Source organism: Podarcis pityusensis (genome assembly GCF_964106645.2).
Source record: "Podarcis pityusensis genome assembly, chromosome: 17".
Lineage (NCBI taxonomy): Eukaryota > Metazoa > Chordata > Lepidosauria > Squamata > Lacertidae > Podarcis > Podarcis pityusensis.
In genome coordinates, this window is record NC_138042.1 from 28,201,097 (window position 1) to 28,210,578 (window position 9,482).

At 41.9% G+C, this 9,482-nt stretch overlaps 1 long non-coding RNA gene across 1 annotated transcript; it reads right to left on the reverse strand.

The window, feature by feature from the left end:
- Positions 1 to 269: 269 nt before the first annotated feature.
- Positions 270 to 2,831, reverse strand: LOC308466371. The gene is made up of 2 exons (XR_013980808.1): positions 2,690 to 2,831; positions 270 to 462 (listed from the first exon to the last, which is right to left on the reverse strand). It is a non-coding gene; the product is annotated as an uncharacterized lncRNA (long non-coding RNA).
- Between the last annotated feature and the right edge of the window lie 6,651 nt (positions 2,832 to 9,482).

A 9,482-nucleotide genomic window follows, 5' to 3' on the forward strand; every position in this document is an offset into this window, starting at 1 on the left:
AGAGGAATTCTGTAAATTCACTGCAAGTCTTCAGAACATGACTGAAGTCCAGACTCTCCAAGTGTCCCTATTTTCCAGGGACAGTCTTGGATTTACAGAAGCTGTCCTGGTTTCCAATTTAATCCCAGAATGTCCTGCTATTCCTTAGGACATCCCTATTTTCATCAGATAAATGTTGGATGGTGTGGAATTATGCGACCCCTGAACCAAGGAGATAAGTAACTATGCAACCATTAGAAGCCAACTGAAGACATCCCTGTATGAAGAAGTTTTAAAATGTTCATTGTTTTATTATGTTTTTATATATGTTGGAGGTCACCCAGTGTGGTTGGGCAACCCAAACAGATGGGCAGAGTATAAATAACATCATCATCATCATCGTCGTCATCATCATCATTAAGTAGGATGTTCCTACTTTTCATTAGAGAAATGTTGGAGGGTATGGAAGTCCTGGATTTGTCCCTGGTTGGAACAACAATATAATAACATATAGAATAGCAAATAAGGAAAAATATATCACCACCTATTGGTTGGAGGTGTTAGCATATTTAATTACGCCAGTAAGCACTGCTGTTTCAACCTTTATTTTTGTGCTGTAGTAATTATTTCAATTAGAAATGTCAGCAATTGAATGTTTCTGCCCCTATGGACACCATACATGCTCAGTTCTCAAAATACGGAACAGGGATGTTGTATGATGAAGTCAGTGGGTATGCTGAAGTCATTTATCAACGGTGCACCTTTAAGTGGCTTTTAAAGGAACCCTACGTTTTCCTATCACATAGATGAGAGGAGTTTCACTGAGTCCCAATTTAATGAGCCATGAATTTTAAAATATTTTCTATTATTCACAACCTGTTTCCTTAGCACCCAGTTACCTTGGAGATTCCAATTGCTATCTTTTAAAATTACCATAACCCTCTCCAACCAATTTTCTAGTTAGATGGGAGAAATCTTATACACTTTTACACTTCTTTTATAAGAAAGGCTGCTACAGTTTTCTAAAAATAGCCTTCCTTGTGTGTGTTTTTCTTCCCTTTTTACAGATTGGGCAGACAAACTGCAAATAATAGTTTGTGATACCACCAGGGGCAGGGGTGATAAAACAGAACAGAAAGGTTGTGGCAATGGGGAATTTGACCCGGATCCTACTACAGTTTTGCAAAAACCTATTTGCAATTTACCCCAGGACCTTCCCCATTTTGGTAACCTGGTCTCCCCAGATCCCACTCCAAAGGGAAAGAAGGAGGAAACCTTGCTCTCAGGAGAGTACCCAGCCAGTCCAAAGTTGCTGTAGTCTGATATTCCCTCACCAAAGACAGAATTTATATTCTGTGGTCTCCCAGGCAATATTTCTGGCAATAGGCTGCACTGGGAGCAGGGCAGCTAGAGAAACATTTAATAGAAACAGAGCTACTGTATTTTTCGCTCTATAAGACGCACTTTTCCCCCCTCCAAAAATTAAGGGGAAATGTGTGTGCATCTTATGGAGCGAATGCAGGCTCCATGGCTTCAGCGAAAGCAACGCAAAGCCTCCGGACTGCATCGGAAGCGCCCGCTGCGCTCCGGAGGCTTTGTGTTGCTTTCGCTGAAGCCTAGAGAGCGAGACTCTCCAGGCTTCAAGGATCGCCGCCCAAAGCCTCCAGAGCACAGCGGGAGCTCCTGAGGCTTCATGTTGCTTTCGCTGAAGCCAGGAGAGTGAGACTCTCCTGGCTTCAGGGATAGCAGCCTGAAGCCAGGAGAGCAAGAGGGATCAGTGCACACCGTTCCCTCTTGCTCTCCTGGCTTCACTTCGCTGGAGAGGCACTGCGCAGCTTTCCCTCTCTGCGCAGCACCCCTTCAGCAAAGTGGGAGGAGAAATGGAAGGGGCTCCATTTCTCCTGCCACTTCACTGAAGGGGCACTGCGCAGAGAGGGAGAGAAAATTTTTTTCTTGTCCTCCCCCTCTAAAACTAGGTGCGTCCTATGGTCAGGTGCGTCCTATAGAGCGAAAAATAACGCACTTAAATATGACAGCTGATTTTGATTCCCACCTCATGTCAGGACTAGATGACTAGATTTGGGTCCCTTCCAACTCTACAGTTCTGTTATTCTATTATTCTATAAGCTCCATTTTCAGATGGAGGCTGGGGCTGCTGCTGCTGCATCTTTCTCTCACACAAGCAATGGCAGGGATGGAGTTGTGGACTGGCACCAAGGAGGTGGCCAGGCGCAATAAGCTGGTGGTGGCAGAGAATGCAGGGCAGTCCAGGGGATGTAAGGTGGCCCTGCCTAGCACCGTTCCCAGCACCACTTTAAGCCTAACAATGCTTCTGCAGCCATGAATCCTATCCAGGACCCCAGGAAAAGCAGGCACATGTTCAATCACACACAGCTTTGAGACCTTAATAAATACAAATCCTCTTTTCTCCTCTTTCTGCTTTAGTAACAAGGAGGAGCCTGTCTTTCTTGAGCTGTTTTAAACCTTCTTCGAATTGAAGATGTCAAGAGTAGCAACTGCAAACATACATTTAGATCCCCCTGCAGAAGCTCCAGCGCCGCAATGTGATACCGTGATTTTGCTAACAGCTATTCCTTATCACTGTGCACAGAGCAAATCTTCTGTAATCCAAAATAGTAGAGGAGAGATATTTTTTCTCCCCGAAGCCCTCTCCCTGCTCTTAAGATGCCTATGAGTTTTAAATCCTTACTTTGCATGTTTTCTGTTCATTATACAACAAAGTGTGTGGCCCAGGTTGGCATTATCTCTGCTGCAAGAAAAAGAAAAAAAAAACAGTACCAGAAACTGAGGAATATGTTATGGACATTACATTAACCAACGGAAGAGCACAGCGTCAGGTCTTAATCACTGTAGTATGTTTACTTCTTCTTCTCCCCCCACCCCGTATTTAATGTCTTTATTTTTAAAAAATAAATACATTTATAAAAAGGGAAAAAAACAATAATAGTATAACAAACATCATTTATACACCCGACAATACAAATAATTATAAATCTTGTGGGAAAAACAAAAAGTGTTAAAAATGACTTCCAGTTAGTCTCACTGTTGTAGTATGTTTTCTTCATGCAACCAAATAAATAAAAACAATTGCAAGCATAAATTTAAATTTCACTGCTTTAATTATTCTGTAGCACTGCAGAATATAATGATTCAGAAGCATTGCATAATTAGATTGCAATCCTAGACACACTGACCTGGGATTAAACCTCATTAAACTCAATGGGACTTCCTTTCAGTAGACATGCATAGGATTGGGATGCTGGTGGTGCTGTGGTCTATACCACTGAGCCTCTTGGGCTTGCTGATCAGAAGGTTGGCAGTTTGAATCCCAGCGACAGGGTGAGCTCCCATTGCTCTGTCTCAGCTCCTGCCAACCTAGCAGTTCAAAAGCACACCAGTGCAAGTAGATAAATACTGCAGCTGGAAGGTAAACAGCGTTTCTGTGCACTCTGGTTTCTGTCACGGTGTTCCGTTGCACCAGAAGCGGTTTAGTCATGCTGGCCACATGACCTGGAAAGCTGTCTGTGGACAAACGCTGGCTCCCTCTGCCTGAAAGCAAGATGAGCACCACAACCCCATAGTTGCCTTTGACTGGACTTAACCATCCAGCCGTCCTTTACCTTACCTTTTTTACTGCACTGTCAGGATCTTAAAGCTGGGATGAACATCACACTTACCTCAGAGGAGCAGCCTGTCTTTGCTTTTTTTAAGAATCTTGAAGCCTCATCCCAAATTTGGCTGTTTTTGAAGATGGTGGAACCTCACCTTGGCTGAGAAGTTTGTTGATAGAACACATGAAGGAGCAGTCCTAAAATATTGCAGAGTAACAAGGGCTGGGTTGTGTATGTCAAGAGAGTTCACAACAGAGCTAAGAACTGAAAAGGGGGCTTCCAGATTCATAGCTTAGTCATCTTTGCTACTATTTATGCATAACAATATTGAAGATGAATCATTCTGTCATCTGAAGGTCACTGATTTTATTTGCCGTGAGTAATCGGGGTGGGGATAAAATTGTGATTTAAAAAACAAAAAGGAAAATTAAATTTAAAGCACTGCATTGTTTTTTGTTTACTGTGCAGGTTCAAGGAGCATTTTAGTGATATGCTAAGTGGATACCAGTCCTTTTAAAGAATCCATTCAAACTATTCATATCTATTTGGGGTTATTTTTGATGGATCACAAACTGGAAATCATATCAGAGGAATGTTTTAATTTGGACAGATGTTAGTGATGCTTATCTTGCTGCTCAGATAACCTTCACACAGAGCCAGGATGGGACCAAGTGGCCATAGCTGGAGACCACCATTGAGCTCTGGATCCCTAAGATCAGTTGAATTGGAGGGCTTGCAAGCTGGAGCCAGGAGGTCAGGGGTTGTATTTAAATTAATAGGCATGACTAATTTAGGCCAATTATTATTAATAGGTCTACTCAGAGTAAAACTTAGATGAATACAGCCCCAGGTTTCTAACATTAGTCATGGCCAGTTCATAGACTGCAACAAGGCCTACTATAGGGGACTTATATATCCAATTCCATACCCTCCAACATTTCTCTGATAAAAATAGGGATGTCCTAATTATTATTATTATTATTATTATTATTATTATTATTATTATTTTATTTACACTGTAATCATCTGACTGGGTCTCCTCAGCCACTCTGGGCTGCTTCCAACTGAGGTAAAATGAGGTAATAAATTACATAAATTTCAGAGAATCATACCAAATAAGGTCTTGGCATACTGAGCATGCTCGAGACTGTGGTAAAACCTGACCAATCACACGACGCTCCTTTGTCTAAACTGGTGGCCAGTACGCATGATCCCAACTGCAGCAAAAGTAGAGCAATCACAGGGTTAAGTGCCTTAAAAGGAAGTGGGGTGAGAGGAACTGAGTGTTTTGATTGGATAAGGGATTTGAACTGCATTAGAATGTATGAAGGAACTTTATTGAAATGCATGGGATGTATGCAATATATAAAAAATGGTATAGAATTCTTTGGCAAGGGTCCAGTCTTTGTGGAATTATCCCGCTGGACCTCTGTGCAGAAATAAGATACTTTGGACTCTCTTTTCCACCCCTGTCTCATGTATTTTTGGTTCATTCAAGAGATAGGGCAGATATTATGGCAACACAACATCTATAAAAATATAATAAAACATTTTAAAACTTCCCTGTACAGGGCTGCCTTCAGATGTCTTCTAAAAGTTGTATAGTTATTTATCTCCTTGGCTTGGGGGGGTCACATAACTCCACACTCTCTAACACTTCCCAGATGAAAATAGGGACATCCTTACGAAAAGCGGGACATTCTGGGATCAAATCAGAAACTGGGGCAGCTTTTGTAAATCCGGGACCGTCCCTGGAAAATAGGGACACGGAGGATCTGCAGATATGGAAGTGAGAGCTGGACCATAAAGAAGGCTGATCGCTGAAGAATTGATGCTTTTGAATTATGGTGCTGGAGGAGACACTTGAGAGTCCCATGGACTGCAAGAAGATCAAACATATCCATTCTTAAGGAAATCAGCCCTGAGTGCTCACTGGAAGGACAGATCCTGAAGCTGAGGCTCCAGTACTTTGGCTACCTCATGAGAAGAGAAGACTCCCAGGAAAAGACCCTGATGTTGGGAAAGATGGAGGGCACAAGAAGAAGGGGACGACAGAGGACAAGATGGTTGGACAGTGTTCTCGAAGCTACAAACATGAGTCTGACCAAACTGTGGGAAGCAGTGGAAGACAGGAGTGCCTGGCGTTCTCTGGTCCATGGGGTCACGAAGAGTCGGACACGACTAATTGACTAAACAACAAAAGGAGGATCTGCAATTCAGGCTTTGATGCTGAGCACACACCTCCTCAGTAGCTAACCAGATGAAGTCCCAGCCTTGTTTCCTCCTTCAAGTCATGGCTGCCTGAGCATTACTGCTGTGGAGCCACATGAAACCCAGAAGCTGAAGACTTTAATAGCTGAAACAAAGACCTAACGAGTGGTGTCACCATGCCCACTCCTAATGGGCTTCAAGAAATTCATTACCATTTTAATATCATTAACAGAAAGGACCTCTCTCTTTCTTATAATATATATGAAAAACTACGCTGGAGAACTCACCAAGAAAATATATCCTTCTCCTTAATTTCTTGTGGTTACAGAGGCCAGAAGCTTAACTGAAGTAAACTCATCAACATCAGCTAAAACAAATTGGGTAATTTCCAGCGTATAAGGCTCTGGTCCCAAGGCCAAAAACTTTACTGAGGTAATTCAGATACTATTTAAAATTAATATGGCCATTTTCAGCATGTAAGGTCCTTCGAATAAAGGCTAGCTACCGATAAACATTAAAGTGAATAGAGTAAATGTTCATCAGACCAAAGCAATCCTAGATTACATAATGCAGGACGGCTTAGCTATCTGTTATTTATTGTCTGGCCCACGTATACTGTGCCAACACTTGGACCATGCCCATATTTATTTCTCTAGAAAGATAGTTCTACAATAGGTAAATTCATATGTGCTGCCTGTCAACACATCAAAGGAGAGGTATAATTTTCATGTCTCTGGTCAGAATTATAGCACCCAGATAGCTTTTATTTATGTAATGGGCCTCAATACAATTTCTCTCAAATGGCTGCTGAAATTAAATTTGATCATTAAGTAAAATTGAATTGTTTCCAAAGACATATGTTTACAGGGGGAGAAGGGAGGGGCAAACTTAATAATGTTGTCTTCTTCAGGCTCAAGCTATAGTACAGATGCAAAAGGCTGCATGATTTCTGATAGCTGTACCTTCCCCAGGCTCATAGAGGTAAGGTTTGGTTACTTTAGCATAGTATTTCTCAACCAGAGGGGCTATGAACTTTTTGTAGGGTGGGGGGCAGGGGCTGGGGAAGTGTTTCCCAAAAAGTGTGCAGAATAAATTTAAATAATAACAATATTAAAATATAAAAGTATGAACAGTTAAGTTTGGATGTGAGAATATGATACACAGATTATTATGCGATCTGCACTTCATAATGGGTGCATAGTAGTTCAGCATTATCTCATGAGCGGTGGGACGCACACTGTACAAAGCATAGCAATTTATCATGCACTGTATGGTTAACCGGTTGCATGTTTATTTTTCCTGTTCCTTTCCATTAACTTTGGGAACTTTGAACATACCATTTGCTATTGTTATTACATATCAAATTATTCATAGCTGAAGGCAGGGGTTTATTTTTTGGACACAAGATACATAGTTTGCAGGGGGGAGTACAGTTGAAAAAAATGAGATTTTTGCTTTCCTGGAGACATGATACACTCACCATTTTACCTTTTTATCCCCCCACATGCACAAATATGAGAGACAGGGGTGGAATCTACACACAAGAAAAAACACTGTGAAAATGCTTTCCTTAAAAACGTTTTGAAAAATACACTGAATTTGCCATAGCTCACTGTCGCCATCTCATGTCAGATTTGTATATTGCACTTTACAACACACTTAAAACGTTTTATTTGCAGCTCTTTAGCTGAGTCCAGGGAGAGGACTTCAGCTAAGGAAATCCAGTTAGTGAGTCAATCCAAAGAACTACTACTAATTTATTAATCCTTTGTAGTTTTGCTCACTGAACTCCTCACATCTCCTAGTCAGGATTTTTCAGATTGACAAGACCAATCACAGGTCTGGACTGAGTTTGAAAGAGGTCAAAAAGATGCCTTTGGAAAAGCGTCATTGGTTGGCAACTGGATTCTGCTGACATTACAGAATACTCTGTTCGAGGGAACTGAGCAGATCATCTTGCTGATTGCAGAAGGAATATTTTTGACACTGGTTTTCTGTTCTTGCCAATGCATCTCCAATAGTAGTTTTTGGAACTCAAGCATGAATCAGCTGCCAAAGTTGAATTCAAACAATTCACTTTGGAAATGTTTGGGTTGAAATATCTCCCCGAATGCACCAATACTGGAGTGTAGGCTCTGCACATCTCTATGCCATTTCCGTCTGTATGCAAATGGTCAGTTCTTATGCAAAAGGCAACATTCAAAAATGCAGCCTAGCAGATTGCTTGCCATTTCTTTGAGCAGAGCATTGAAAATTTGATGATCTGCTCTTCTGCGAATTGGCAATTAGGTTTCTGGATATGAAATGCAAAGAGTCAAATTATACTCTACTCATCTTTTATCTATTTGGGTTAAAACTCCATATTTTGTATGCAAATAAGGATTAGCATTAAAAATGTGCCAAAAAATGAAAGATCACTAATGGACCGAGCAACTTGCGCTCCTAGTACAGTAATCATTGTGAGTGGATGAAAGATTATTGGCAGAATAAGTTAAGAATATTACATTGCTCATGATTTCTTTTGGAGATCTTTTCAAAAATCTAGTATTGGACAAATCATTGTAGGGGGGGGGCAACGGGCTGGGGAGCAGCAATGGGCTTGGTGGGGCACTGGCGAAGGGTCCAGAAGCCCAGCAGGATCCCTCACTGCCCAATCCCATTGCTGGCTCTTAGGGCAGGTGGGGTGAATATGTGTGCCTGGCTGAGTCCTGACAGCATACACAGTCAGCTCAGTCGCCTTGCTGCTGCCTGGGAGGAGCCAGAATCTTTGTGAGCCCAGTTCTGCTGGGATAGCTCAATTGGTAGAGCATAAGACTCCTAATCTCAGGGTCATGGGTTTGAGCCCCACATTGGGCAAACGATTCCTGCTTTTCAGGGGGTTGAACTGGAAGACCCTTGTAATGACCAATTAGGTTCTTTTAACCTGTTTAGGTGTTTAACATGGATGAGACCGAGTATACTTTAGAAAGGCACAAGTAAACATCAGACAACCAATACAGTGTTACCTCTGGTTGCAAACAGGATCCATTCTGGAGGCCCATTCGCAACCTGAAAAGAATGCCACCTGCACCTCCGCACCTGCACGGGTCGCAATTTGCTGCTTCTGTGCATGCGCGTGACATCATTTGCACATGTGCAAGCGGTGAAACCCAGAAGTAACCCTTTCTGGTACTTCTGGGTCGCCACGGGATGCAAGCTGAAAATGCGCAACCTGAAGCAAACGTAACATGAGGTATGACTGTATTGAATGTTTTCTATAATATTGCTTTATTGATTAACAAGTAATTCACATGTCAAGACAAAGAATATGCAGTCAACCATTCATTCCACTCATTCCGTTCATATATCAGTCATACTCACCATTCTTCACTCTTCACTGAAGTGATCAGTTTCAGTAAGAGCCACCGGTGGCAGACGACAGCACTGTCAATGTCCGGCCCACAACTTAAGCTAGAGTGCTTTGCCATATATACTCCTTGTTCTTCATCTGATTCTTGGCATTACACAACTCCTTACTCCTTGTTTTTGGCATCTCACATCCTTGTCCTTGGCATCATCTCATAACTCTTATCTTATCTCAAAGGTACTGCCATCTCCATGCCTCCTTGTATGTGCTGTTCTGTACCATACCTAGCACACACTGTTTTTGCCACAACATCA